At 42.5% G+C, this 26228-nt stretch overlaps 1 protein-coding gene across 3 annotated transcripts in view; it reads left to right on the top strand.

Moving 5' to 3' along the window:
- The window catches only part of BMPER (BMP binding endothelial regulator), a 240243-nt gene that overhangs the window by 201450 nt on the left and 12565 nt on the right, over positions 1 to 26228 (top strand). The window lies entirely within an intron of this gene.

Raw genomic sequence — 26228 nt, 5'->3', positions numbered from 1 at the left:
TTGTATCATATTGTCTTGTACTGAATAGTACTGCTGTGAATAGTCATGTACTTGTGTTTATTTGATTAATTGTTTTCAGTTCTTTAGAGTGAAATTGCTGGGTTGTATGGTAACTCTATGTTTAATCATCGGGAGGACTGCCAGACACTTTTCCAGAGTGACTGCCAGTTTTCATTCCCACCAGCAGTAAATTTGGGTTCTGATTTCTCCACACCCTTGCCAACACTTGTCATTATCTCATTTTTTGATGATAGCTCACCTAGTGGGTGTGAAGTGGTATCTCATTGTGGTTTTAGTTTGCATTTCCATGAGAATTATTCATGTTCAGCCTCATTGTATGTGATGGCATTAGTCCCTATTTAAAAAAATGAACAACTCGGACGCCTGGGTGGCTCAGTTGGTTAAGCGACTACCTTTGGCCTAGGTCATGATCCTAGAGTCCCAGGATCCAGTCCTGCGTCAGGCTCTCTGCTTAGCGGGGAGTCTGCTTCTCCCTCTGACCCTCCCCTGTCTCATGCTCTCTCTCTCTCTGTCTCTCATTCTCTCTCTCAAATAAATAAAATCTTAAAAAAATGAATAACTTATAACATTTTGTATTGATGAAAGAATGAGATGAAAATGAGGTTGAATATAAATTCCATGAGGATAGGGACCTTCCTGTCTTATTCTTGCATGTAATCTCATTACTTAGTAGTAGGCAGTGGTAGTAAACAGCAAAATATGGGTGGATGGATGGATGGATGGATGGATGATGGATGGATGGATGATGGATGGATGGATGGATGGATGTGTTGTTCCTTCTGGTGAGGATAGAGTAAGGATTTCTAAAATGGAATACAGTTTTTTCCATCTGCCTTTTGTCTTGAATTATTCCATTTATTGACTTATTCCTATATTTACAAAGAAAGAAAACTTGTCAGGTATTAGATCTCTATAGCTCATTTTCTTTGTCTCTCTAAATTAGTCACTTTTCATAATTACAGAATTATGGAAGTGAGGTTTTCATAATTATAGAATTATGGAAGTGAGGAGAGACTTTTGAAACCTGACAACAATGGCAAAAATATCCCAGTCCAGCAATCATGGATTAATAAACTTCCAAAGTCAATTGGGATTCTCAAGTCATTATTTTTCATTAATGGGTATTATTATTGTTACATAGACAATAATATTTACGACATGCGGGAGGAGCAGACTCTGAAAATTAATACATCTCCGTATCCTCTCAAGCAGAGTCTCATTTACCCTTAAGTTTGGGGAATTATCTATGATACAGTAAAATGTCAGAGCTTCGGGTCAAATTGCCGCATTCATCAATGGCAAGGCCACCTCAGAACCTCAGGTAATTCTGAATTTAAAACTGTTCTTTCTACTTGTCATAGCCATTTTTATAAGGCCACTGGAGTCAAAAGTACTAAGCTCACATTCTTATCAGGATGTCTCCAGGGTCTCTCGAGTCGGAAGCACTGAACTCAGCTCCTCAGAAAGATATATAAAGAGACTATATCTTGTCCCAGGCCCCTTCGGGGTCAAACAGTCTTAAGTAACAGGAAACAGGCAAGTAAGCTGTTACGTTGACAATCACTTTTGACAGTCAGTCTCTTTAAAGAGAAACAATGAAATCATTATCTTATTAACCCCAGGACCTTTATGATAACTAGAAGAAGGGCTTTCTAAAGTATTGTTATTATTGCCCTGTTTACTATTATTTTTTAATTTTCACTTTCACCAGCTGTTATTTAATACCTTGGAAGCTGTGGGTCTCTGAAAAGTCTTTGCACAACACGAGCCAAACTTGCTTCAAAAATCATTTTTCACCCAAAACCAGAAGGTTGAGATAGAAGACGTTCTGCCAATTTGGCATCAAAAAGGTTGCTGTAAGGCCAGTTAAAAGGACGCTCTGCTAATGTAATAAATGCAGGCCATCCTAAGGGGATGAAAAAGCATTTTCCAGAACTTTTATTCCTTGTGTTAAAGATTTAAGCATAAACCTCTGAAAATCCCTGAGAACTAAATTCCTACCTTTGGTGCATTTCTTTGTTACGGTTTTTCTACTTTTTCTTTTCTTAAAAAAGCCTTGAATTCATTTACTCCATTTTATTAAAACAAAACAAAATAAAACTTAGAGTTATAAAAGGGAATTTAAAAGAAATTATCCCACTATCTCTGCACAATGCTATTCATATTTGCATCTTCTCTCTTTTTTTTTTTAAAGATTTTATTTATTTATTTGACAGACAGAGAGACAGCCAGTGAGAGAGGGAACACAAGCAGGGGGAGTGGGAGAGGAAGAAGCAGGCTCCTAGTGGAGGAGCCTGATGTGGGGCTCGATCCCAGAACGCCGGGATCACGCCCTGAGCTGAAGGCAGACGCTTAACCGCTGTGCCACCCAGGCGCCCCATCATCTTCTCTTTTTTTGAGCAGGGCCTTCCCTGCTCAAAGGGGAGGAACATTTCCAGAGCAGATTCCCTGTGGGTGGGAAGGCGGTTAAGTGGGAAGATAATAATGCCTGGCATATATTTGGTATTCAATGAAAATTTGCTGGATGGATGGATAGATGAATGTATAATGTTAAGCTGAGTGTGATGATTAATTTTATGTGTCAGTTTGTCTAGGCAATGGTACCCAGATATTTGATTAAACATTCTAGATGTTTCTATGAATGCATGTTCAGATGAGATTAACATTTAAATCAGTAGACTTTGAGTAAAGCAGATGGCTCTCTGTAATGTATGTGGGCCTTATCTAATCAGTTGAAGGCCTTAATAGAAAAAGATTGGGGGTGCCTGGGTGGCTCAGTAGGTTGAGCATCCAACTCTCCTTTTTGGCTCAGGTCATGATCTCCCGGTTCTGCGATCTAGCCGCGTGTCGGGCTCCAAACTCAGTGCAGAGTCTGCTTGGGAATCTCTCTCCCTCTCCTCCTGCCCCTCCCTTTCTTGCACATGCTCTTTCTCTCTCTCTCAAATGAATAAATAAACTCTTTAAAAAAAAGAAAGAAAAGAAAAAGACTAACCTCCCTCAAAGAAGAGGGAATCCTTCCAGCAGGCAGCCTTCATGAACTGCATCATCCCTGTATCTCCGGCTTGCAGCCTACGCTACAGATTTTGAACTTGCTAGCCTACATAATCTTGTGAGCCAATTCTTTACAATAAGGATCATAAATCTCTCTCAATCTTTCTCTCTCGCTCACTCTATTATCTATCTATCTATCTATCTATCTATCTATCTATCTATCTATCTAATCTATCTATCCATCCATCCATCCATCCATCCCGTTACTTCTGTTTCTCTGAAGAACCTGACTAATACAGTGAGTATAGGAAAATTTTCTGGATGAGTATACACATCATTGGCTAGGACTGCTGAGAGTTAAAAGCAGCTGGAGATGAGTCAAATGTTCAAATCCCGTGTGCCAGGGTACCCACATAGCACCCACAGCAAAGAAGGACAATGCTGCTTAAAGAAACCAGATGGGCTGAATATCTTTCTGCCAAACACTAGATTATGTCTACATGGTTGCAATGTAGTCATACACATGGAATATATGGAAGTTTGTATTCTGCTTTTCCTCCTAATAGAACATCATGCAACATTTTCTCCTTATGCTACATAGGCTGCAAAACATTAGTAGTTGCTATAAAATGTTTCGTCGTGTTCTCTATCGTTGGGCATATGTTTCTAGATCAACGTTATAGATAATGCTTCATGGAACATCTTCATGTACAAATACTCTCTTATATCTTCATTGTTTCTATACAGTAAACAGCCTGTAATGGAATTGCTGGGTATGACAGTAACAACATTATGTTGTCCTAAAGAGAGAAGGTGGGAAATGGGGAAATAAAGAAAAAAAATTAAAAATAGAAAACATAAAACCCTGGAAGACAAAAATCCAAACAGATCAGTAATTAGAAAAATTTTAAATGTATAGGCTCTAGGATTAGATCTCTAAAAAAATAGTTGTATATGGTATATGTGGTTTTCAAGAGGAAAAGATTGAAAGTAAAGGGACAGGAAAAAAAATGTATCCTTAATACTAACCAATGAAGGCTATTAGAGCAATAATATGAGATAGAATTAAAGGCAAAAAAGGTGGAAGTATGAAGTTAGAAACAATATGTCAGAGGATGCCACGGTCATGCACATGTGTGTTTCCAGTCACACTGACTTCATACATCCATCAAAAATTGTTCAGCTTACAAGTAGAATATGCCAACTCCTTAATCATAAGGAGAGATTTGAATGCACTAGCCTAAGACATGGCTAGGTCAAGCTGAAAAATTGATAAGAGTATACAAATTTGAATAATTGGAATCAAGTGTGATTTAATGGACATCTATAGAACTGTGCATTCAAGAAATGAAGTATACATTTATTATGGCATACATAGACTATTTTTTTTTAAAAAGTGACATTTATTAGATTCCAAAATGTCTCAACATGTTCCAAAGATTGATGTTACATACGATATAATTAATTTTTTTAAGTTTTCTAAAAGATACCAAAATATATATCAAAAAGATAGCAAATATATATACATACACACATACACATGCACATACACCCTTGGAAGTATTTTTAATAGTCACCCCAAATTGGAAATCTCTATTGTCTGTGATTTGGTGAATGACTTTAAAATCTGAATATAACACGTTAAAGGGAATGATCTAGATGTAGTGGTATCGACATGCATAATTTTTCAGAACACAATACTGTGTAGAAAAATCAAGTTCAAGAGGGATATACACAGTGTGGTACCATTTGGGTAAATTAAAAATATAAAAGAATACCACCTATTATTCATGGATACAATTATATATAGATAAAAATGTAGAACTATTATAAAGAAAGGATAATCATTTGCCTTGAGAAGAAAGGAAGGGGAATAGAATTAGGGATAGAGGGAATCAAAGAATTTCTACTATAATTCTAATGTTTTCTTCCTTTTAAAAACCTGAAACAGGGGTGCCTGGGTGGCTCAGTCATTAAGCGTCTGCCTTGGGCTCAGGTCATGATCCCAGGGGCCTGGGATCCAGCCCCGCATCGGGCTCCCTGCTCAGCAGGAAGCCTGCTTCTCCCTCTTCCTCTGCCCCTGCTTGTGTTCCCTCTCTCACTGTCTCTCTCTCTCTGTCAAATAAACAAATAAAATTGTTAAAAAAAAAAAAAACAACCTAAAACAAAGATAGCAATGTTAACATTAGTGAATTCTGAGTGCTGGGTACATAACTACTTGCTATATTACTCTCTGTTCTTTTCTGTTTGAAATATTTCATTATGAATAAAAGTTTGAGTTACTTGCCCAGGGATACGGAGTTAGTATTTGGTATTTTAGTTTCAATATTTTGGTTTCCTTACTTTTTATTGTACAAAAGTTCTCAATGTTTATAATTTCCAACTGAATTCCTTCCATTTCTCCTAAGTTTATTTATACTTAAAAAGTGACTTGATTTTCGGTCTTCTACTCTTGAAGTTTGTTCTTTGTTTGCATTCTTACTCACTTTTCTCCTTGACTCCTGAGAGTTTGGGTCATGAATATTAAACAAGAAAAAATCATAGAGTCAGCTTTCATTAGGAGAACATTTAGTGTAAAGACGAAATACAGATCTGCCCTTATCACTGACTCGACTCTAAGTTAAGCTTGATTGCTCTTTATTCAGCATCATACAGGACTTTAGAAGAAAACAAGTTTTCTTCTTTTACTTTTCAATCAAATAACAATCAGATTTACTAAGAATCTATGATAGAATCCAGTGCAGTGTGTCAAATCTAGAGCACTGTGGAGGACCGAAGAAATTTGGAACAAGGGCTTTTCCTACACTCAGAAAAGGTGACAGGCTGCTTTTTCTTCTCTATAGAAAGCTAAATGCTCTCTCGTAGCAAGGGAAAATCACAGAATTGGAAGGAGCTAGTGGCACCCCAGTTATCAGCATTTTGAAAGAAAAGATAAATCATTTCTCCATCAAGGGCCAACCTCAGAAACTCCATCCCTGACTTCCCAGACCTAGTTTCATCCTCCTCATCAGTGCTCCTTAGCTCAGGATTGGGACTCAGAAGAGGTCCGTCCTGCAGCATTCTTTTTATCTCTAACCATAGCCCTTAACATGCTAAGTTTCTGATTATTTAGCTGTTCCTGCCCAGCTGGAAACCCCATAAGGGCTGGGACCAGGTCTGCCTTGCCCAGGGTCCTATCCCTGGCCTCACATATAGGAGACGCTCAGGGCATGTTTGTGGAGAGAGGGAGGGTGTTAATGAAGCACACAGTAAACTCCCTGAGGGATACAGCTGCATTTTCCATACAATGAAATCACCATGAAAATATGGGAAAAAGTGAAACTTACCCACAGCAATGATAATATGAGTATTTTAGAGACAACGCGCATCAGAAGATTTCCATCACGGTGAAGTTTTGCTTTTAAAACTCTGCAGCCATCTTTAGTGGGGACAGGGGTGGGAAAATGGGGCAGGACCCAAACATTTTATTTAAAGAAAATAAAAATTAAAGGTAGGCTTTGCAAAAAAAAAAAAAATTAAGATTTCAAACCACTGGATTAGTCCTTTTGTTCTGAACTTACAAGGAGTGAGAACGTAAGGTCCGTCATCAGATGATGAGATCTTCTCAGGCTGTGGCATGGATGATGGGTGGTGGACCAGTCTTTCCGAAGCTGCGATCCCCTCTCTTTCTCTCCCATTTAACTCCTACTCATCCTTTGGTCTCAGCCCAAACTATCAATTTGTTGAGAGTAAGTGCTCTGGAGGTAGGGGTGGGCGGAGCAAAAACCGGCTCAAGACAGCTGCTTCTCAAACCTGGCTGGGTGCAAGAATTACCTGTAGAGAGAGTTAAAATGCCAGTTCCTGGGCCCCACGCCCCATCCCTGGAGCATCTGATTGAGTAGGTCTGGAATGGAGCCCAGTCATTTATATTCTACCCAACTCCAGGAAGCTGCTGTTCCCCTGACTGCATTTTCGGTAGCTCTATTCTAGACCAGTACGTCTCAAATTTCAACACATGTTCAAAACCCTCGGGATCTTGTTAAAACGCAGAGCTCAGTTTCATAGGTTTTGCGTAGGGCTGACATTCTGCATTTCTAACAGACCCCAGGTGAGGCACTGGGTGAGGTCAAGGCTGCTGGTTTGAGTAGAAGGACCCCCGGGCACTGAGTTTGGCTGGACCCTCAGCCGCTTAGTGAATTTGCCTGCACATGGACACCTGTCAGGGCAAAGCCAGAGAAATGCTTTCGTTGGAGAGAATGCCATGCTAACAAGAGACCTCAGGCAGCCCTGTTATTTGCCCTTAACTCTTTCCTTCCTTTGAGAATTTTGGTTTTGTAGTAACTTTCAGTTGGAAGAGAATTGTGAGTACAGAGCTTTGAGAGAGAAGACTACAGTTCTTTCTTTGGAGTGTCTAATAATGACCCAGAGTGTTCATTTTTCTCTGAGTTTATGATGTGTACACAGGGATGATTTTCATCAAAGGTCTGAAATAACATTTGCCTCTGCAATTACCTGATTCTTGTGTAAAGGTTAATGGGCAAATATAATGTTCTCAGAGTGCACAGAAACTTTTCCAGTCAGTATTTATCAGGCATTCTTGAATATCATATTCTTTCTTTCTAGAATATTGCATAGAAGGAAAAAAAATTATAAGAGCTCAATGCCAACCAGTATTTCTAAAATGAAGTAAAAAGTATTTTAATGAAATTTTAGGGGGAGCAGGATTATATTTTGACCTCCAATTTTATTTAAACAACCGAGATAGAGGAAAATCAACAGATTATAATGTGCTTTTAGCACTTTTGATTTTGGAGAAGCTCTTTAGCTTGTAGAAGATTGTAAAACTCTGTATCTTAGTTCCCCTATTTTAAAAAAGTGAATTTACTATGATGGAGGATTCCTCTGGAGAATTAGGGGCTAGTGGGATCTGTGAGCCCTAAGCACAGGGCCTTCTTAGCGGTGGCTGATTGCAGTAAATATCTAGACCATGAACCAAGATCTAGCTAGTGATGGGGATCTGATCCTCCGCTTCTCGGTGGGAGCTGCAGAAGGGAGTCACTTGAGGGTTTTCTGGTACCCTGGTCACACCCAGGCCAATTAAGTCAGAATCTCTGCCTCCTGAAGCCCCTGGCTTCACTGTGGCTTAATGCTCCCTCATAATTCTAAGGTGCAATCAGGCTTGAGATCCAGTAGTCCGGAGGCCTGGAGCCTCTTCTACTTCTAAATATCACTCTGGATTATTCCTCCTGGATTATGATTCTGGCTCCTCTGAGTTTGCTCAGTCTGAGCCAAATTCACTGATGAGTTTTGCTTCTGCCATTTCCTGCAGTTCTATGTTCTTCTTCTCCACTCATTAAACACGTTTAGAGTCTCCTCTGGCTAGTCTTTCATTCGAAGGCATAATTTCTTCATAATTTCCAGCTAATAAAGTTCCAGATTAGATTTTTATTTTTGTGGGTACTTGAAGAAATATGTGTAGGCTTCTTGTGGGTTGAAACTATATCTTTTAATGCATTCTCTTTCCTAGGAGGATGCTGAATTAATGTATGTTCTCATTCAATTATCCACGGTTCCGGGTCTCTCATTTAGTGCCTGCCACATCGAAGGTACTCAGTGAATATTTGTCAAATGTACAGGTCATTGTTTCTTCTCTCTTCTTTAACTCTTACGCTCAAATAGTCAACCAGTTTCTGAATCATGCTGATGGAAGCTCTTAAGTATATCTAAAATCCATTTTCTTGGTTGCATTAACAACCATTGTTGCCTTGGTGTAAACCATCATTATCTCTTTGTGCTTCCAATTTCTCTCCCTCCTCCCCCAGATGCATCCCTCTCACAGTGAACACCAACCCTGCCTCTACACTCAACTTCCACTGGGCAGCCAAAGAGATTTAAAAGAATTTTTTTTCAAATTTTGTATTTTGATTTTTATCACACGAATGCTACATAAGGATATAAAATTAAAGTCTGTTGGGGCGCCTGGGTGGCACAGCGGTTAAGCGTCTGCCTTCGGCTCAGGGCGTGATCCTGGTGTTCTGGGATCGAGCCCCGCATCAGGCTCCTCTGCTATGAGCCTGCTTCTTCCTCTCCCACTCCCCCTGCTTGTGTTCCCTCTCTCGCTGGCTGTCTCTCTCTCTGTCGAATAAATAAATAAATAAAATCTTTAAAAAAAAATAAAGTCTATTATATTATCCCAGGAAATGTCCTTTTGTTTATACAAGTATGTGTTGCTGTTTGCTTTATAGAGAGTCTGCATTGTCTAAGTCCTCTTTCTCTCACATTGACTGGTTGGTGTTGTCAATTGGATCTTTTTGTAGAGGATAATTCCTAAGCAGTTATTGCTGGCATTTAGTAAAACTGTTTTTAGAACTTCTCTTTTTCTGAAGTTTCTTAATTATAGACAATCATATAATTTGCAAGTATAATTTTTCTTTCTAAAATCTATGTCTATTATTTGTCTTCATGCATAATTTAATTTTTTAATTTTTTTAAGGATCTTTTTTATTTTTAAATAATCTCTACAACCAATGTGGGGCTTGAACTCACAACCTGGAGATCAAAAGTCACATGCTCTACTGACTGAGCCAGCCCGGTGCCCCATTCTTGTGTGATTTTAGAGGATATAACTTTCGAATACTGTTACTTAATAATAGTAATGAAAGGCAGCCTTTGCTTTTGAATTTACTAACATGTCTCTAATGTTTCATCACTAAGAGTAATTCTGACTTCTTACATTGAGATAGATACCATTCATTGCATTAAAGAAGCATCTTTTTGTTTCAGTTTTACCATGTTTGTAAAGTTTGAAAACCCAGAATAAATGTTTAATTTATTATATGTTGTAATGCATCTGTCAACATGAATGTTCAGTTATTCTTGTTTCATCTATTAATATGAAAAATTATATTATTAAATATCTTGATATCAAACCAACCTTGCATTTCTAAAACAAATGCTCCTTGGTTTAATATGTTATTCTTTTAATGTACTGTTGGATTCTGTTTAATTATACAGTATTTTTTGCCCTTATTTTTGTAAATAGCTAGTCTTTAGTTGTAGTGTCTATGCAGTCTTTGTTGTATTTGGCAAGGCAAAGGTCCTTCCTTGCATATATGCAACCACTCATGCCGTATAAAATTAATTGTAATTCGCTAAGTAGGTAGGGTCATTTCAGAGCTTAGTGGCTTTATATCTGCTATTCTCCCTGCTATCCTTCCTTCCCCTGTTTGCCTTTCAAACTCAAGCTCATTGGCCATTATTGGTCCCCCCTTCAATGAAGTTTTCTCAAATATACTGCGCACATTTTTTTTTTAAGTTTTATTTGTTTATTTTAGAGAGCGAGAGAAAGAGAGAGAGAGAGAGAAGCAGACTACCCGCTGACATGGAACCTGACTTGGGGTTCGATCCCACAGCCCTGAGATTGTGACCTGAGCTGAAATCAAGAGTTAGACGCTCAACTGACTGAGCCATCCAGGTGCCCCTGCTGTCCACATTCTTAACTCCACTGATCATTCCCTCTTCTGCTGTCTCTCTGTACTTCCTTCATATCTCTGTTATATATATGTATAATAGATATATAGATATATACGCACACACATATATGTGTATATATATACTCTGTATAATACTATATATAATATTATATACAATATAATATTATAATGGCATCAAAATTCTTTTTATATCTGTTTCTCTCACTCTATTTTATGTGTTTGACAGTGGAGATTTTGACTTCCTATCTGTATATCAGCACAATGTTCTCAGCACAATGTCTCTGTGTAGTAGGTACGGTAAATGCTATTTAGAGGAATGAGTGACTGAAGGGAACTCATACTTAACATTTATTTCACCTCATTGCAAGGCTTCCTGGACAGTACTGTGGGTTGCTCTCAGTATGTCATGGAAAAATCAGCACATACAGTCTTGGTTGTATTTCTTTAAAATGGCCCATCTGTGGTCCTATGCAAGATCCTAAGTCATGTATTTAAATTATTTAAGCTGCTATGTTACTTTAATGTGCCATTCCTGGTGGCACAGCATTATATTTAGACATAATGGAGAATAGGATGGTGGAGACAGGACGAGTCATTCTTTTGTTTTTCTTTCATAAAAATGTGTCCACTTAATGGGAATGGGAGCATTTTTCATTCCACAAATGTTTACTGAGCACCTTCAACATGCTAGTGGCCGTGCTGGTGATTCAGCAGGAAATTAGACAGACAAGGTCCTTCACAAAGCTTATATCCTCACTGGGGAATGCAACCAAAACTAAAGCAATAATCAACTAAATAGATTTGAGAGAGGGTGGTGAAGTGGAGGTAGGGGATTGTTGTAGATACTTGTGGTCAGAGAAGGAATGTCTGAGGAGCTAATAATTGCCCTGAAAGTTAAGAAGGTGCAAGCCACTGCTCCGGGAAGCGAGAAGGTTGTTTCAGCCAAAGGCAGCGATGAGCTTGGCATGTTTAAGGAATGGCAGGCAGTCCGGTCTGCTTGGAAGGTAGTAAGCTGAGCCTGGTAAATAGAGTTGAAAATGTAAAGCAGGAAGGGCTTACATTGTCAGGGGCATGCGGACCATGATTAGGGTTTATGTAGATTATATTTTTAATGTGATGAGGCATCTTTGGAAACTTTTGATTAGAGGAGCGACATGATTTATTTTGTATTTTTAAAAGAACATTTGGCTGCTATGTGAGGAATGAGGAGTTTATGTTCCCCTAAGTATTATCATAAGAAGTGTTTGCACAAAAATACTTGACTCGCTGCTGTGTCCGGAAGAAAGCATATGACGGTATCTATGGTATCACTGGAAAGACACGGGTGAGAGGTTCTCATTTTTCACTGCTGAGTCATGGTAAAATCCTTTTTGACCACTCATTTCTCCCTCTTTCTTCCTATCTTCTTCCCCAGTGCATGACTTCCAATCACTGTGTTTATAGGAGCTATCTGCTTTTCTCACTTCCTCATTTTCTTATTCCGATGCCTTACCAACCTCATAGCATTACTGATGGTCCCAATATTAATCAGTCATGTTGCTAGATTTTTATACAACCTGCAAAGAGATAAAGAGTAGTTTATAGGTTGTTTTTTTTTTAAGCCAAATTGTATCCTATGATTGACGGAGCAGCATTATTACGAGCCGTTATAAAACAGTAGACAGCCCAGAGGTACTTGCAAAGGTGGCAATGAAACAAAGCAACCTTTAAATTGATTTAGCAAAACACTTAGTTACTATTTCATGGTAGGCAAAACAATAATAAATCTTAAAGGAGGAATCTTCCTAGGACATTATGTAAAATAAAACTAGCATAAACTCATTGGCTGCTGTCAGCACTCATTTTTATGGTGTTTACATGAACAGTGGTAACAGAGAATGAGATAATTTATTTGTGACTTTTGGCTGACGTTAGAACACAGCAGTAGGGATCCTCAAGTCTGCCATAGCCATGGTGTTAGTTCACTTTGTCTCACAAAAATGAAATTGCATTTTGTTTACTGAAAAATAAGGAATCCTCTTGGCGGAACGTATGTCTCTGGTCTCCCAACGTCTGTTCCATATTGTGAACCGGGGCCAGTGGTGTGCTGGGGCTGGCTTCCAGTGGCTCTCCAGAGACGGTTGTTAGAACCTCTTCCCAACACTGTGCTTCGTGATCTGGGAGGTCATGGTGGTAGAGCCTGCAAGCAGCCACAGTGGGAGAATTTATACCCTGGAAATTGGCACAGGCTACAAATCTGGGGTTCTGTTCTCCCCAACTCCCCAGGAGCCAGTTGCTAAACATTTACCACCCCTTCGCTGCCTGGATGTTCCAGCAGAAACAGCGTGTTGAACTACAAGCTCCTGTCTCTCTTTCCACTCCTCCTTACTGTCCGCCTACCTCTCCTGCATTGCTTCTTTGTTGACAGACTTTAAACCCAGGCTCAAATCTCCAGAGGCATCTGTGACCCTTCCTTTTCCCTTTTGCCCCAACATGAGATCCTTTTCCAAATCCTACAGATTATCCCTTCTCCTATCTCATGTGCTTTCTGTCTCCTCGCTGTTTCTACCGGTATCCCCCCCCCGCCAATAAATCCCTGGTTGTGTCTTTTTTTTTCTCTTGTAACCCCTGGTCGGGTCATCCTCAATAGGCGCTTGACCCCCACCCCCTTTAATTCTCCATCTCCACCTCCTCCAGCCTACCTCACACACGATTATCAGCTCACTTTCCTGAGCTGTGTTATCTATTCTATCCTCTTTTCTGCTCAAATCTGTCAGTGACTCCTCTGATCTCCAAATAAGGCTCATGCTTCATAGTTTAGCATACAAGGCAGCCCATTATCTGAGCACAACCTATCTTTCTAGTGATTTCCTAAGACTTTTGTTCCTCCTCTGATGCTCAGGAATTTTCAAATGGCACACGTGGCATTTCAAACGAAAGTATTTCTAAAATACGGTTTTCTGAAAAGCCCTTTCTTCCTCTTTGGGTAAAATCAGCTCTTTCTTTTCAGATGTAACTCAAATGAAACCTCCTCCTTGTAATCTTTTCTAACTTCTCACTCCCTCCCCTCCTTGCCAGAATAATCTCTCTCCTTGCACTCCCCTGGTAATACTGTACTGCTCTTTATAGCACTCATCGATTTCCTCCTTTTATTACAATTCATTTTAGCACATTGCGTAGTTGGAGTAGAAACCCCATCTTTTTCATCTTTGCCCCAACTTGAGGCTGAACACAGTGCCCTGCTCAGCAGAGATTTGTCGAAAGAATAAATAAAAAGGAAAGAAGGTTTATACTTAAATTGAATGCCCTTTAGCTGCTAGGTGTAAAGAAAATAAAAGCACAGGAAGTACAAAATGGCATAGTGGCCGTATTTCTGGAAGTCCCCCAAAAGTTAACTTTTAAGTGGAACATTTTTTACTTCTCGTAATGCGTTTGAGGAGGATATCATATGGAAGCTGGAATAGAATAGAATAATTCCACAATGTAACAGAAGGTAGGATCGGAACAAATGGGTGGAAGCTACGGAACACATTTTCATTTAATATATAAGAAAACTTCTTGAGAGATAGAGGCTTAATTGTTTATCACAGGAATGATATTCCTAAAAACCTACTGAGCTATTGTCACAGACATGATGCAGATGTATGACCATCTGCTGGGGATGTTATAAAAGGAATTCCTGCAGCAAGTAGATGTTCACTAAGGTCTTTTAAGACTCCTGAATCTATGATTTGATGACTGTTTATGAGTCATCCAACCTATCAGTAGGATTTGTGAGCACTTACTGTCCTAAACCAAGATAGATTGCCACAGTGGTTGCTGTTAAGACTTTTACTATTCAGATGGGAGCCTTAAAATATTTAGGAAGAAAGCATCTAGAAAATCCGCCCAACCCCCAAAAAAGTGGTTTCTAAATTTGGGGTCCTCTGATGTGGGGGAAAATTGTTCCACCACTAATTTTAGATCATAAAATTAAGGTTTAAGAAACCCGCCGTATTATTTGTTTCTCTGTAGGAGCTAAGGACCAGTTTCTCCGGCACTAAATTTCTGCCTGATCAAAACTCTATCTTAGTCCTATTTAAGTTCATTTGCCATGGGTCTCCAAGGTCATGGACTGAGAGAGAGTGGAACTCTTATTCTCCAAAGGGGGGGATCTTGTCCCTCAACTGTAGCGCTTCTTCACCTAGAAACACCATTTGCAAATTTCGTGTAATTCTACCCCCGTCTTTGCTAGGTGTTTGCACTGGGTCATTGATCCTCATCCAGCTGTTGGTGTAGATGGTAGCCTTGATTTTTAACCCCTTGCTCCACTCTGCGGTGTGTAAGCAAACGGACTTGGCGTGAGTGTGTTTTCTTTTTACAGGAATTTTTTCCAGGGGTTTACTAACAACTGTAAGTGAAGAGAGGACCGTCTTTCTCCTACATTCTTGACCCCATCTTTACCTATTTTCCTTCATGACATTACTCTCGTAGTTACCTAACCCCTTCTCTTTAATTTCAACATCTTCTCTTAGACTTCTTTTTCCTTGGTGCCAAATATGTCCAAGTCTCTTTGATCCACACACACACACGTGTTCCACCTGACTTCTCTACATTCTGTCTTTCCATTTCTCTCCTCTTCACTGCCAACCTACTGAAAGAATGGCCTTCACTCAATGTCTCATATATTTCCCACCTTCAATACTTTTGTCCCCACCCCATGAAACTATTCCTACCAAGGCTATCACTGACTCCTGTTTGCCTAACCTAGTGCCCTGTTTCCAGATCGTACTCCCTTTGGCTGTTGGTTGTACTTAAATCCATGGGATGCTCACTTCTTGAAACTTCTTCAGATCATTGAACCACCTGATTCTCATTGTCATCTTAGAGTTTGCTTTATCTGGACTTGCCTCTATAAACATCTATAAACGATTCATTCAGATAAATAGGTCTTGAGCATCTCCTCTTGACCAGGGCTGGCGAAAGATGGTGAACAAAACGTGCCCTCTCTGGAGCATAGAGAGGTGGATGGAGTGAGGGCTCAATCGGACAAGAACATAGTTGCAGGCAGTGACAAGGGCCATTCAGGAACACCACGAGAAAGTCAAGTAGCAACCTTGTCTAGCTTGAGGATCTCAGAAGGTCCCCTGAGAGAACTATTGGCCTGCCTATTGTAGGAGGGGTAAGTTCTAACCAGGAGAAGGGGGTGGAAGGAACAGCATGTGTCGCATTAGGCACTGTGTTGTAGGGCAGAGAGCATGGACCTAGCTTTGTCACTTACTACCTGTGTGATATTAAAAAAACAAAAACCAAAAAACCCAAAACCCTTCTTGACCTCTTTGGGTCTCAGTTCTCCCTTCTGTTAAATTTTTTGCATTCAAAATTACATGTGCTTATATATGCAACACACCTGGCATACAGTAGGTACCAAGGGAATGTTGCCTTATCCCACTTCTTCCATTTTTGGGGCTATGAATGTTCTGGGGCCTTCAAAGCAATATTTTCAGTTGCTTCTAGGAAACAGGCCTCATGTTCCATCTCTCTGGGGCTTCCGTGAGGGTGCTATCATTTGAGAAGAGGGTGGGAAGCTGTGAGAAAGTGGTTGGCCCATGGTGTTCATGGTTTGGGAGTGGGGAATGTCTGGTCCCTGCACCTCTTTTCTGTGATTTGAGCATGGCCATGTGCCATCGCCCACTGATGGGAGTGAGGTGAGCCCCTCGGGAAGGATACTTCTCTTAGGTCTAGGGACTGAGTTTTCCCTGTACAGTCAAGCTGCATAGAGTATGGAGTGTGAAAATCCCATCCTAGTGCAGCGATTGGATATGAATACTGGTTTATTGTGGAGCCAAAGGCACAGCAGATGCTTGATGAAAGGCACCCAGCATCTGAGAAAGCTCACCACAGCACTGTATCCTCTGGGGGCGCAGCCACCACTGCCGCCCTTTTATTAACGCACGTGGTGGAGGGTTTGTGGACTTGGCAGCCCTCCACTGCCTAATGTGAAAAAGGCCTCTGGAAGGATCGACCCCTTTGAAGCAGCTGGGCTGGTGGTGGCTGCCGTGTATGGCCCGGGTGTGGCCTCCAGATGCTGGATGCCTTCACTTCCACGAATTTTCCTCCCTGCCCCTCGTGACCACGCACTCCCAGTGCCTGCCTCTCAGCCAGCAGCCGTGGTCTAGACCCACACACCTGTCCTGGCATGCTGGGCCACCAATGGCAAGATTTCACAGGGGACTGTTGGGGCTGGGAGTCCCCGGGGATGGAGCTGAGGGGGGGGTGCCTCCCTCGAATGAGAGAAAGAACAAAGCACCACTTAACACGCCCTTCTCACGCTGAGCTTGGCTGGGCAAAGAGAGGAGACCCTGCTTTTCGCCTGGCTTCTACCTCTAGCCTTCATGGCCCTGTATGGATGAATTTCTCTCTCCTCCTTAACAATTAGATAGTCTGTTTTCTCACTTACCTTTAATGAGAACCCCATGAGAGATGACACAAGGAAAGGGGAGAGGGGAAAGACTGTACCCAAAGTGACGAAAGCTTTCGCTTTTGGCCTCACCTCACTGCCTCTCCAGTCTCCCCTACAGCTCATCCTGTGAGAGCATGTTCCTCTCCCCTCAGTGCCCAGAGATGAGTGGGGTGCCCTGGGAGCACAGTTTAAGGAGGGGCTTCCTCTCGGGTGCACTCCCGCACCTGCAGGAACCCCAGACAGAGCTTCCTTACTGTTCCGCCTGTGGCCTGCTGCCCTCCCCAGCCTCGCCCTCCCCTCCCCAGGACACTGTGCAAGTCCCAAGCTGAAGGCTTTCCTTCTGGATTCCCCACCGAGCCCAACCTGTTGTTTTGCACATGGTAGACACTCAATGAATGTTTGTCGTGTTGAATGGAACAATTGCAAAGGTGATGTGTATCTGTGTTGGGGGTAGAAATATAATGAGGAGGGCTTGCCACAAAGAAGAAAATTGGAAGATTTTCTCAGTAAAGATCCCTCTCTCATTTCTGGAAGGTCTTTCCAATTGTGAATATCACCTAGTTTTTAGGGCTCGCTGAGTGCTGGACAAGTCCATATTTAGGTTTAGAGTCGTAGAATGCTAGTACAGTAATGATTTAGCCATTTTACTAATTAGGAAACAGGAACATGACTGAACATAGTCAACACACCACACCTCTGGCCTTGATTGTGTTACCACCTCAGATGTGGTCCTCCTGCTTAGTGAAGGGTCCAGTAGTCTTTTGTACTTGAGATTCTTTTCAAAAACAAAGTAGGTCAGGCTAGATACAGTGCATAGGTAAAGTGAGATTCTACAAAAACCAAAAAACGTAGGCTTTTTCCCACTGATGCTCCAGCTCACCTGCCCCCTAGCAGGAAGTGCCTCAGATCACCTACCCTCCGAGGCAGGTACCCAGGAGGCTCTTAGATTACGCGGGGATATAGTCCACCAACCAGCTTCGACGTTGTTTCACAGTGAACGTGATGGTGATGAATTGAACATGTTTAAGAGAAAAGTGATTGATTTTCTGACAAGCAGCCATTTTTATGTTCTGCTTTATCAGCCAGGCTCTCCCCACCCCCACGCCGCACCCCCATAAGTGGAGTAAGATGCAAATGCTGGAATATGAATTGAGGTTACTTGGCACTCTACTTCTCAGCCACTAGAGGGGGGTAGTGACCAGGCTTCCCCTTTCTCCGGCTGGCTTGTGAGCTGTCTTTGCCAAACTGGAATAATGAGTTATCCCTGGGAGAGTGACAGCCCAGCAAATGTTTGCTAATCATAGTCAGCTCTTCCCCTCTGTGGAGCTAGTGTTTCATACTTGAGCAAAGACATCTCATTGTTCCCAAGAGGAGTATTTTCTAACCATGTTAGTGGTATAGAGTCTCTGGATTTGGCCTCTTTAAAGTTGTAACCCCGGAGCCTGGGGCAAATAGGATGGTGCACACATCTTCCCCAACCCTAAGGCACAGGAAAACTTAACTATGAGCCTGGAGATTATGGTCTCCACATACAGAGAGATGGCTTTATCAAGGGAGACATATTTTAGGCTCCAGAACATGTGTGATGGTTGTTTGGTCTCTGCTCAGAGCAAGTGCAAAGGACTCCTGTTAAAATTGGCATTTATGGAAAATCATAAGCACTGTTATCTTTAGAGGAGGTCTCTGTGCCTCCTATCTTATTCCTCAAAACAATCTCTAGCTTTAGAAGGGTGTCCAAGCTGAGGACCATTTCTGGAACTCCTATGCCACGCTACTTCTGCCATGCAGGTAATGTCATTTGCCTTCTGGGGAACTGAATCCTGGAGGGTTAAAGCAATCAGTATTGTGCAGTATCTGGAGAGGGTACATTAGGTAAAAGTGTAGAGTCCCTAGGTTTTAAGTCGGAACTACTTTCATATAAGTAGGCAAATTGTGTACATGACAGGAACAGAGTGCAGGCCATCGGAAAAGAGGTTCATTGTGAATAATTCTCAAAATGGTTTGGTAGGTTTTTCCCTGTTACTTTGGCAGTTGGATTTTTAGGCAGAAAGAGAGCAGTTACAGAGGGAAGGACACCAGATGTCAGAAGCTGAGGAACACACGAGGCTGGGGTGAGGGGGGAGCTGGGGAATATCACTGAAGCGTCATCATGGGGAACAGGCTTGCTGACTGACTCTGTGGCTCCATGTCTCACCCCTATGAGTTCACATTGGTGATGATGAAGATTTGGATCCTTAGAAGAAAGAAATGTCTTCACAATAGAATGTGCCAGGCTGCTGTGTGAGGAAATGAGGTCTTCTGCGACAGGTTGTATGACTGTTTGTCAGGGACTCTTTTTTTGTCTCGTTTTTTAATATTGGAAGTTGGACCATCAAACATGAGATCTGGTGATTTGAAAACTCAGAACTTCTCCTTTTGCCTGAAATTTCCTTTTCCTCATTCTGTAATGAAGCAAAATTCTACACATCCTTCGAGACCCAGCTCCCATGTCTTTCCTACCATGTGAAGCCTTCTGGACTTAGTCCTCAGTATCCCATTTGCACTAACTTCCTGCCCATAGCAGCCTTTGCCATGTCATTTGGGGTTTGAAGGTGTGTCCGTCTCTGTTCATGTCTGTGCCACAAATGAAAGGGGCTCAATGAATTCATTCTTGGCACTTAAGAGTGTGGAGGTGGGGATCTGATGAGGGTGGGTATCCCCAACCAGAGAAGCAGCTAGACTCCCAGATTGTCCTGCCCCGTCTCCTTGGATTGAGTTGGTGAAATAAATAAGCTCATCCAAAAATACCTGGCGTTGCACTGCTGTCCTGGAAATCTAGGCAACCACAGAGCCAACATGTAAGCCAGTTTTTGATACCAAATATTCTCACCAATATTTAAGCCACCGTGGTGCCAAATTGTGGCTGGCTCAGGAAGGACCTGGAGGGAGCAGCACGGACTCCCTGCTGGCTGGCCTGCAGGTGTGCCCTGCCCTTATTAACAACTCAATGTAGCAACCTCAGGGTTCCCATTATTGGATCTTTTGGCCCTGTTTTTAAGGCCAGTATGCCCGGTTTTTTGTGAATTGGTGAGGGTGCCCATGTGGTATTGAGAAGAGCAGAGGTAGCCACTACTGAGTTAGGGACGAAGTCCTTTTCTTAGGTATAATGTGACATGGCTATGCCTTCTTATGGCTGCTAACCTGGGGTTACTTCTATGCAACTCGGGTTAGGGAGGTCCGGGCAGAATTTCAAGGATAAAAGTGTAAGCGAATATATTAATAGTCTCTCGATAGTTAAACACACTTCTGTCCACCCAGCCAGGACTGTCTTCCGAATCCTCTCCCCTCCCTCTTCCCCATGGATGCCCAGACACTAACAAGCCTGAGATGCTTTCACTCACTTCTGTGAACTTCCTAGATACATGAAGCAAGGAAAGCCCCATGAACCCCCACATGGTTTTCTAGTCATCTTCTGGATTAGTAACACGTTGAACATGAACCACACGGAACGGCCAAGGACCCCTCCTGATGGCAGAGGGGAAAAGCCAAGCTCTGGCTCTGGCTCCCACATGGGGCTGGCTGCCGTCACTCCTGGCCTGCCCTTCTGGTCTCCCAGAAGCAGTGTGGAGAGTTCCCAATGGTTAATATATCTGTCTTTCAAAACTCTGTTTGGGCAGCAAACGCATGAACACTTACCTCTCTCTGACAGGGGTGGCCTGCATGCCAGAAAAAGCAGAGGGAAAACCACTTGGTATGCTGTTGCTAGGAAGCAGAGCGATGTTTGATGTTTTGATTTTAGCAGCATTGGAGGCTTGCCTTTTTAATAACGCAAAGAGCTATAGGTTGTTCTTACAATATTGAATATGTGCTTTTCTGAAAATGTGTTATTCAAGTAGACTACTCCGATCAGATCCTTTATTCTGCCATTCATTAAATTAAAAAGAAAGTCCCCTAGGATACAGGAGAGGGGTGCAAGAAGTTCAAAATACCGATGGAAGGTTCCTATGGAAGCAGCATCGTTCAGAGGTTGCTGTGGTGAGCGGCCCCGGGGCAAGGCCGCATTAGGCACTGGCCAGGGAGGAGGGGCAAGGACAGAAGTCACACTCTGCAGATATCAGGGTCCAGCTGTGACTCCCTGGAAGCTGGACAAAAGTCATCAGGCCATTCTCATTCACTCTTCTGCTGATTGACCGTATTTACTGAGCTGCGTGTCCGAGGCACTGTGCTTGGCTGGATGAACAAGACAACGGTTCCTCCCTCTCAAACTGACAAAGAGGTAATTAGGATTCAGAGGGTCTGTGCCAGGATAAAGATGCAGAAGGGATGGGACCCAGTAGGAAGGGGCCAGGCAGGGAGCACCGTGGAGGAGTGTGAACTGAGTCTTAAGGGATAGACATGAGATTGTTCCGGTGGAAAAAGCCGAGGCAGCACAGTCAAGGCAGGCATGGCAAGGTGGAAGGAAGCCTGAGGGCTAGTGAGACATTCCCTCTGACTGGGTGAAAGAACGCGAGTGGGGCAGAAAAAGGGGGGATCTAGATCGCTAGCAGCTATGAATTTGAACTTGCTCTGTAAGTGCCCAGAAGAGCCAGAGTGAGCCTGCACTGGATCTCACAACATCTGTAAATCTCTCTGGAGAGAACAAGAATGGTTTCCAAGCACAGACGGAGCTGCTTGGTACCACCATCCAGTAGAACTTTCTGCAGTGATGGAATTTGTGTAAATCAGCACTCTCTAGTATGGTGCCCCTCACCACGCGTGGCCACGGAACACCTAGAATGTGGCTAGGGTGACTAAGGAACGGAATTGAAGCTTTTATTTCATTATAATGAATTTAAATTCCATTCAAACAGTTTCACAGGGCTAGTGGCTTCTTTCTAGAGCTTTGGCAGGAGGCAGTGTTTGTCACCTAATGGAGGGGAGAAGCTGATGGGGGCTTCCCTGCAGATAAATTGTGATAAGTTGGGTTTCAGGGAGGGAACAGATCCCAGATGGGTCCCGACACCAGTACAGTGCTGCGCGCGGTGGGGAGAGGCCTTCAAAGAGTCTTCCTGAGACATGACACCCATACAGGAAATGATGAGACAAGGGGGCAGCTGGTAAGTGACAAAGGGCTGCCCAGCACGGCAGCAGCCTGGGAGGACGACGCGGTAGCTCTTGGCATCCTTCCTCCATATCGCTGCGGTGTGCGCAGCTGCGTGAGCCCCAAGGAGCAGGAATCCTGCCTGCACCTCTCTGCTGTCAGGCAAGGTGCCAGGAGCAGGGTGGAGAAATCAGAACATCATTTCTAGATACATTCACCAGCTCTTGTGACAGAAGGCATGCTTCAAAGGGCTCCATAGGCAGGCGATGATCCTGTATTACCCATAGAACTTTCTAGAAAAGCTCTATTGTAATGCAGCCTGTGTTTTCCCACTGGAGCAATGGGCGCCTATGTTTCCTGCGCGGGAACTCAACATGGAACAGAACAGAACTGTGACAGAATCATGCCACGAAAGCAGAGAAACCGAAGCCATAAATCTGACCACTAAAAGTGATAACATTCTCCTACATTTCCTATAAAATGAATATAAATGTGCAGTATCAGTGCATACTGACTAAGGAAAGAGCAACACTCTTCCATGACCACATAAAAATTCAACTCCACTTCTTCATAAATTAGATTGTTCTCATACTGAACTATTAAGTGTGATAAACACAAATTGAACACTTGAATCACAATAGCTTCAACCCTCCCTGAAATTTGAAGTGCATTTGAGGATGCCTTTACTTTTCTTTTAGTAAGTTCCTTTTTCTTAATAAATTCCTTCCAGCAGAAGCGTGCCCCATTATCCCGTTATCCATTCCAACCATCTGGATGTCAGGTCCATGGCGTCAGTTGACCAATGAGGCGGGGAGTCTGCGGATAACACCCAGTGACTAGAACCAAAGCCTGTGTCAGGAGGCTTGTGCTACACAGACTGGAAAACGTCAGCTGGAGAAATATTTAATAACTAAGACCTACGAATGGATATTTTAATTTCCTCCCATTCTTTATGCTTTACTTTCTCACTCTAGTCCCTACATTCTGACTGAAATACTAATATGTCACATGCTACTTTTTTTGTTGATTTAAAAATACACCGATTATATCTTTTTAGAAAAGTGGTATGTGTCTATTGTAGAAAATGCAGGTATGGAGAAAATAAGAAGAGCCACAATTCTACCTCCTCGAGTTGACTGCAGTGAACATTTGGGCGTATCTGTCTCCAGTTATTTTTGTCTTCTTATGTGTGACCGCACAGTATGGAAACGGGTTTGCTCTTTTTCAATCAATCCTGCAGAAGGTTTCCTCATATTAAAAAAAAAACGTCAATGCGTCTGCAGGATATAAAGGTCACCTAGATGTATTTAACTAGGCCCCTGTTACAGACAATTCAGGTTATCCCCTGCCCTCTTTTTCATTCTAAATAGCATTATGATGAAAACCCCTGTATAGTGAGTCTCTGTCCACATGCATTACTATTTTCTTGGGTGTGAAATTTCCCTGCCAAAGGAAGGAGCTTCCTTCGGGCTATTTATAAGTATTGCCAAATTACTCCCTAGAAAGATCTTCTAATGCAGTTGCTATTAATATGGGTGCTGAGATGAGAAAGACCTGAATCACAGTCCTGGTTTTGCAGTTCCGGATCTGCAGTCAGCCCTGTGGCCTTGAGCAAGCTAACACCTCCCAGCTCCTGTTTCCCTGAAACTTAATAAGACCGGCCTCAGACCCCGTTGCTGTGTGGACTAAATGACATAGGCCACGCACAGGCCGACGGTAGCAAAATGCCCGACGGAAGAGCTGAGAATTGTACCTTCTGCCAGCCGAGTCGGGACCCTCGCTTTCTCCATTCTCTCACAAACCTGGGTGCGATTTGGTGTAAAAATCATCACTTGACAAGTGAAAAAAAAGACATCTTGTAGTTTTAACTTCTGTGACAAAACACATCTCTCAAGCCTTTAAATATATGTGAAATATTTCAAGCCAAGGGTGGCTTTGACAAATGTTTTTTCCTCCAGTGTTGTTCCTCATGAGTGCCAAGTAATAGAATAAGCTCAACTCTTCCTTCGTTTCGAAGGGCAGACCCATTGCTGACTGTGTGTGTGCCCCGAGTGGCCTGCTGTGGAGACAGAGTGCGGATTCGCGGTGGTTATTAAATGTGGGCTTCCACGGTAAATGTGGGCTTACCACGTTTGCTCTTGACAGTCTCGCTGAATTGGATTTAGCTGTCCCTAGTTTATTTTAAATCGTATAAATAGCTTCCTAAGACAACCAGTAGAAAGAAGGAGAAAAGAAGGAAAACATTCACCAACAATTCTTTCACCCTAAACCAATTAAATTCTGTGTACCGGCCACACAATTTTACGGAGTCGCCTTAGACGTTCTTTCCAATCAGAGGGTGTGTTTCCTCATGCGGAGACCACCGCGTTCCCACAAGAGTACCATCATTTCACCGGGCCCACTCGGTGCCACTCCATCCCGTCGCATCGGTGGGACCTGTGCGCAAGAGACCAACACCCCACAGGCCAGGCAAGTCCCCAGGGAGTGAAGCCGAGGTGGCAGGAGAGGCTCACGCTAGCAGCCGCACTCTCGCTGTGGAGTCTGAGCGGGAGTGTGATGGGTGTGGGTTGGTCTGAAACGAAAATGAAAACAGCAAAGGCGGTGGTGTTGAGGAGTGTTCATCCTCAGCCGTTTTAAGAACAGGCTTTAGTTGGCTTTTCTCGGAAGCCTGGAGGCTCTGCTCGAATTGAAAGACACAGCACTGTGTCTGGTACCGGAAAGGGCTCGCAAGTGAGCGTGGGTTCCCAGGTGGGAGGAGGTATGAAGAATCCAGTCGTGGGGCACGTGTGCGGTTCAGTCAGTTAAGCATCAGACTCTTGACTTCGGCTCAGGTCCTGATCTCAGGGTCCTAGGATCGAGCCCCACGTTGGGCTCAGTGCAGAGTCTGCTTGTCTCTCTCCCTCTGTTCCTCCCTACCCCGTTCTCCCTCTCTCTCCCTCTATTTCTAAAATAAATAAAATCTTAAAAAAAAAGAAATACAGTCTTTATTATTACAGAGGAGAGAGATCTGTTTTTCTGTCCTGTATCAGTCATCAAATAATTTTCTGTCTTAAGTATCAGTCATCAGATAATTTCTCACTTGATGACACAGAAGAGGCTCGTTAGGTTTCAGTACAATTGCTCTTTTGTCCCTGTTAGTTCATATTTCCGAGGCTGTGTTCTTGAGGGTTGGGCTGTAATAACTTTACGGGTACCTGGTGAGTCTATTGATTCTTTAATATGGTTTCTGCATTTAACTCTTGTTCCGAGCAGGCAGTGCACAGCCTTTACGCAGAGCTAGCTGGCCACTCTCTGTAATCGGATGTGTACACACGTTCCACGCCAAGAGAAAATGCTGGCATGTTCACATTGGATTAGCACATCCTGGTCACTTTTCAAGATCATCTGTGCTGTTTGTAATCTTGAATATTATTATTATTTGTTTTTGCTTTCAGCCTTGAATTAGATTCTGTAAGGAAGAGGTTTTGCTGAACAAGAGTATGAAAAATATAAGGTTTATAGTTAAGAGTATGAAAAATATAGTTTAATGTTCTTAATCTTGAGGGCCTCTTGCATGGATGTGAAGTTCAAACTGGGAGGGAGTGAACTTGTGGGAAGGTGAAGATGAAGAAGGTTCTGTGGCATAACCGGAAGAGCCCGAGCGTGGGAGGCTGTAATTTAATTCACTTTTTGCCACTTTTTAATGGGACTTTTGGCCCATCTATTCATTTGTAAAGTGGCCTCTTTATTTAGAAAATATAAGGACTTGGGGCGCCTGGGTGGCATAGCGGTTAAGCGTCTGCCTTCGGCTCAGGGCGTGATCCCGGCGTTATGGGATTGAGCCCCACATCAGGCTCCTCCGCTATGAGCCTGCTTCTTCCTCTCCCACTCCCCCTGATTGTGTTCCCTCTTTCGCTGGCTGTCTCTATCTCTGTCGAATAAATAAATAAAATCTTAAAAAAAAAAAGAAAATATAAGGACTGTGTTTTGTCCTATGCAGCGCTCGGTAACAGACGCAAGCAGAAGCACTTTGTAAATGGTAATAGGACATACCAATGTAAGGTCATTACTGTGGCTTGGAGGTCAATGTGCTTGAAAATTTGTTGGTTTACATTTAAGCCCATTTCAGTTATCCTGATATCCTGGCCCATCACGTCCATGTTTAAACTTAAGCTATGGAGACCTTGGCTCAATCTTTATCTTTCAGTCTAATGAGGACTCTGAAAGTTTTGCTTTATTTGGAATTCATCACCCCACATTCTAAAGAATGAGGTTCAGTGTTTCT

This window comes from Ursus americanus, chromosome 3 (genome assembly GCF_024610735.1).
Source record: "Ursus americanus isolate L20-20 chromosome 3, mUrsAme1.1.p, whole genome shotgun sequence".
NCBI classification, from domain to species: domain Eukaryota; kingdom Metazoa; phylum Chordata; class Mammalia; order Carnivora; family Ursidae; genus Ursus; species Ursus americanus.
The sequence above is the reverse complement of the archived record's forward strand: the minus strand, read 5'-3'. Positions and strand labels throughout refer to the sequence as shown.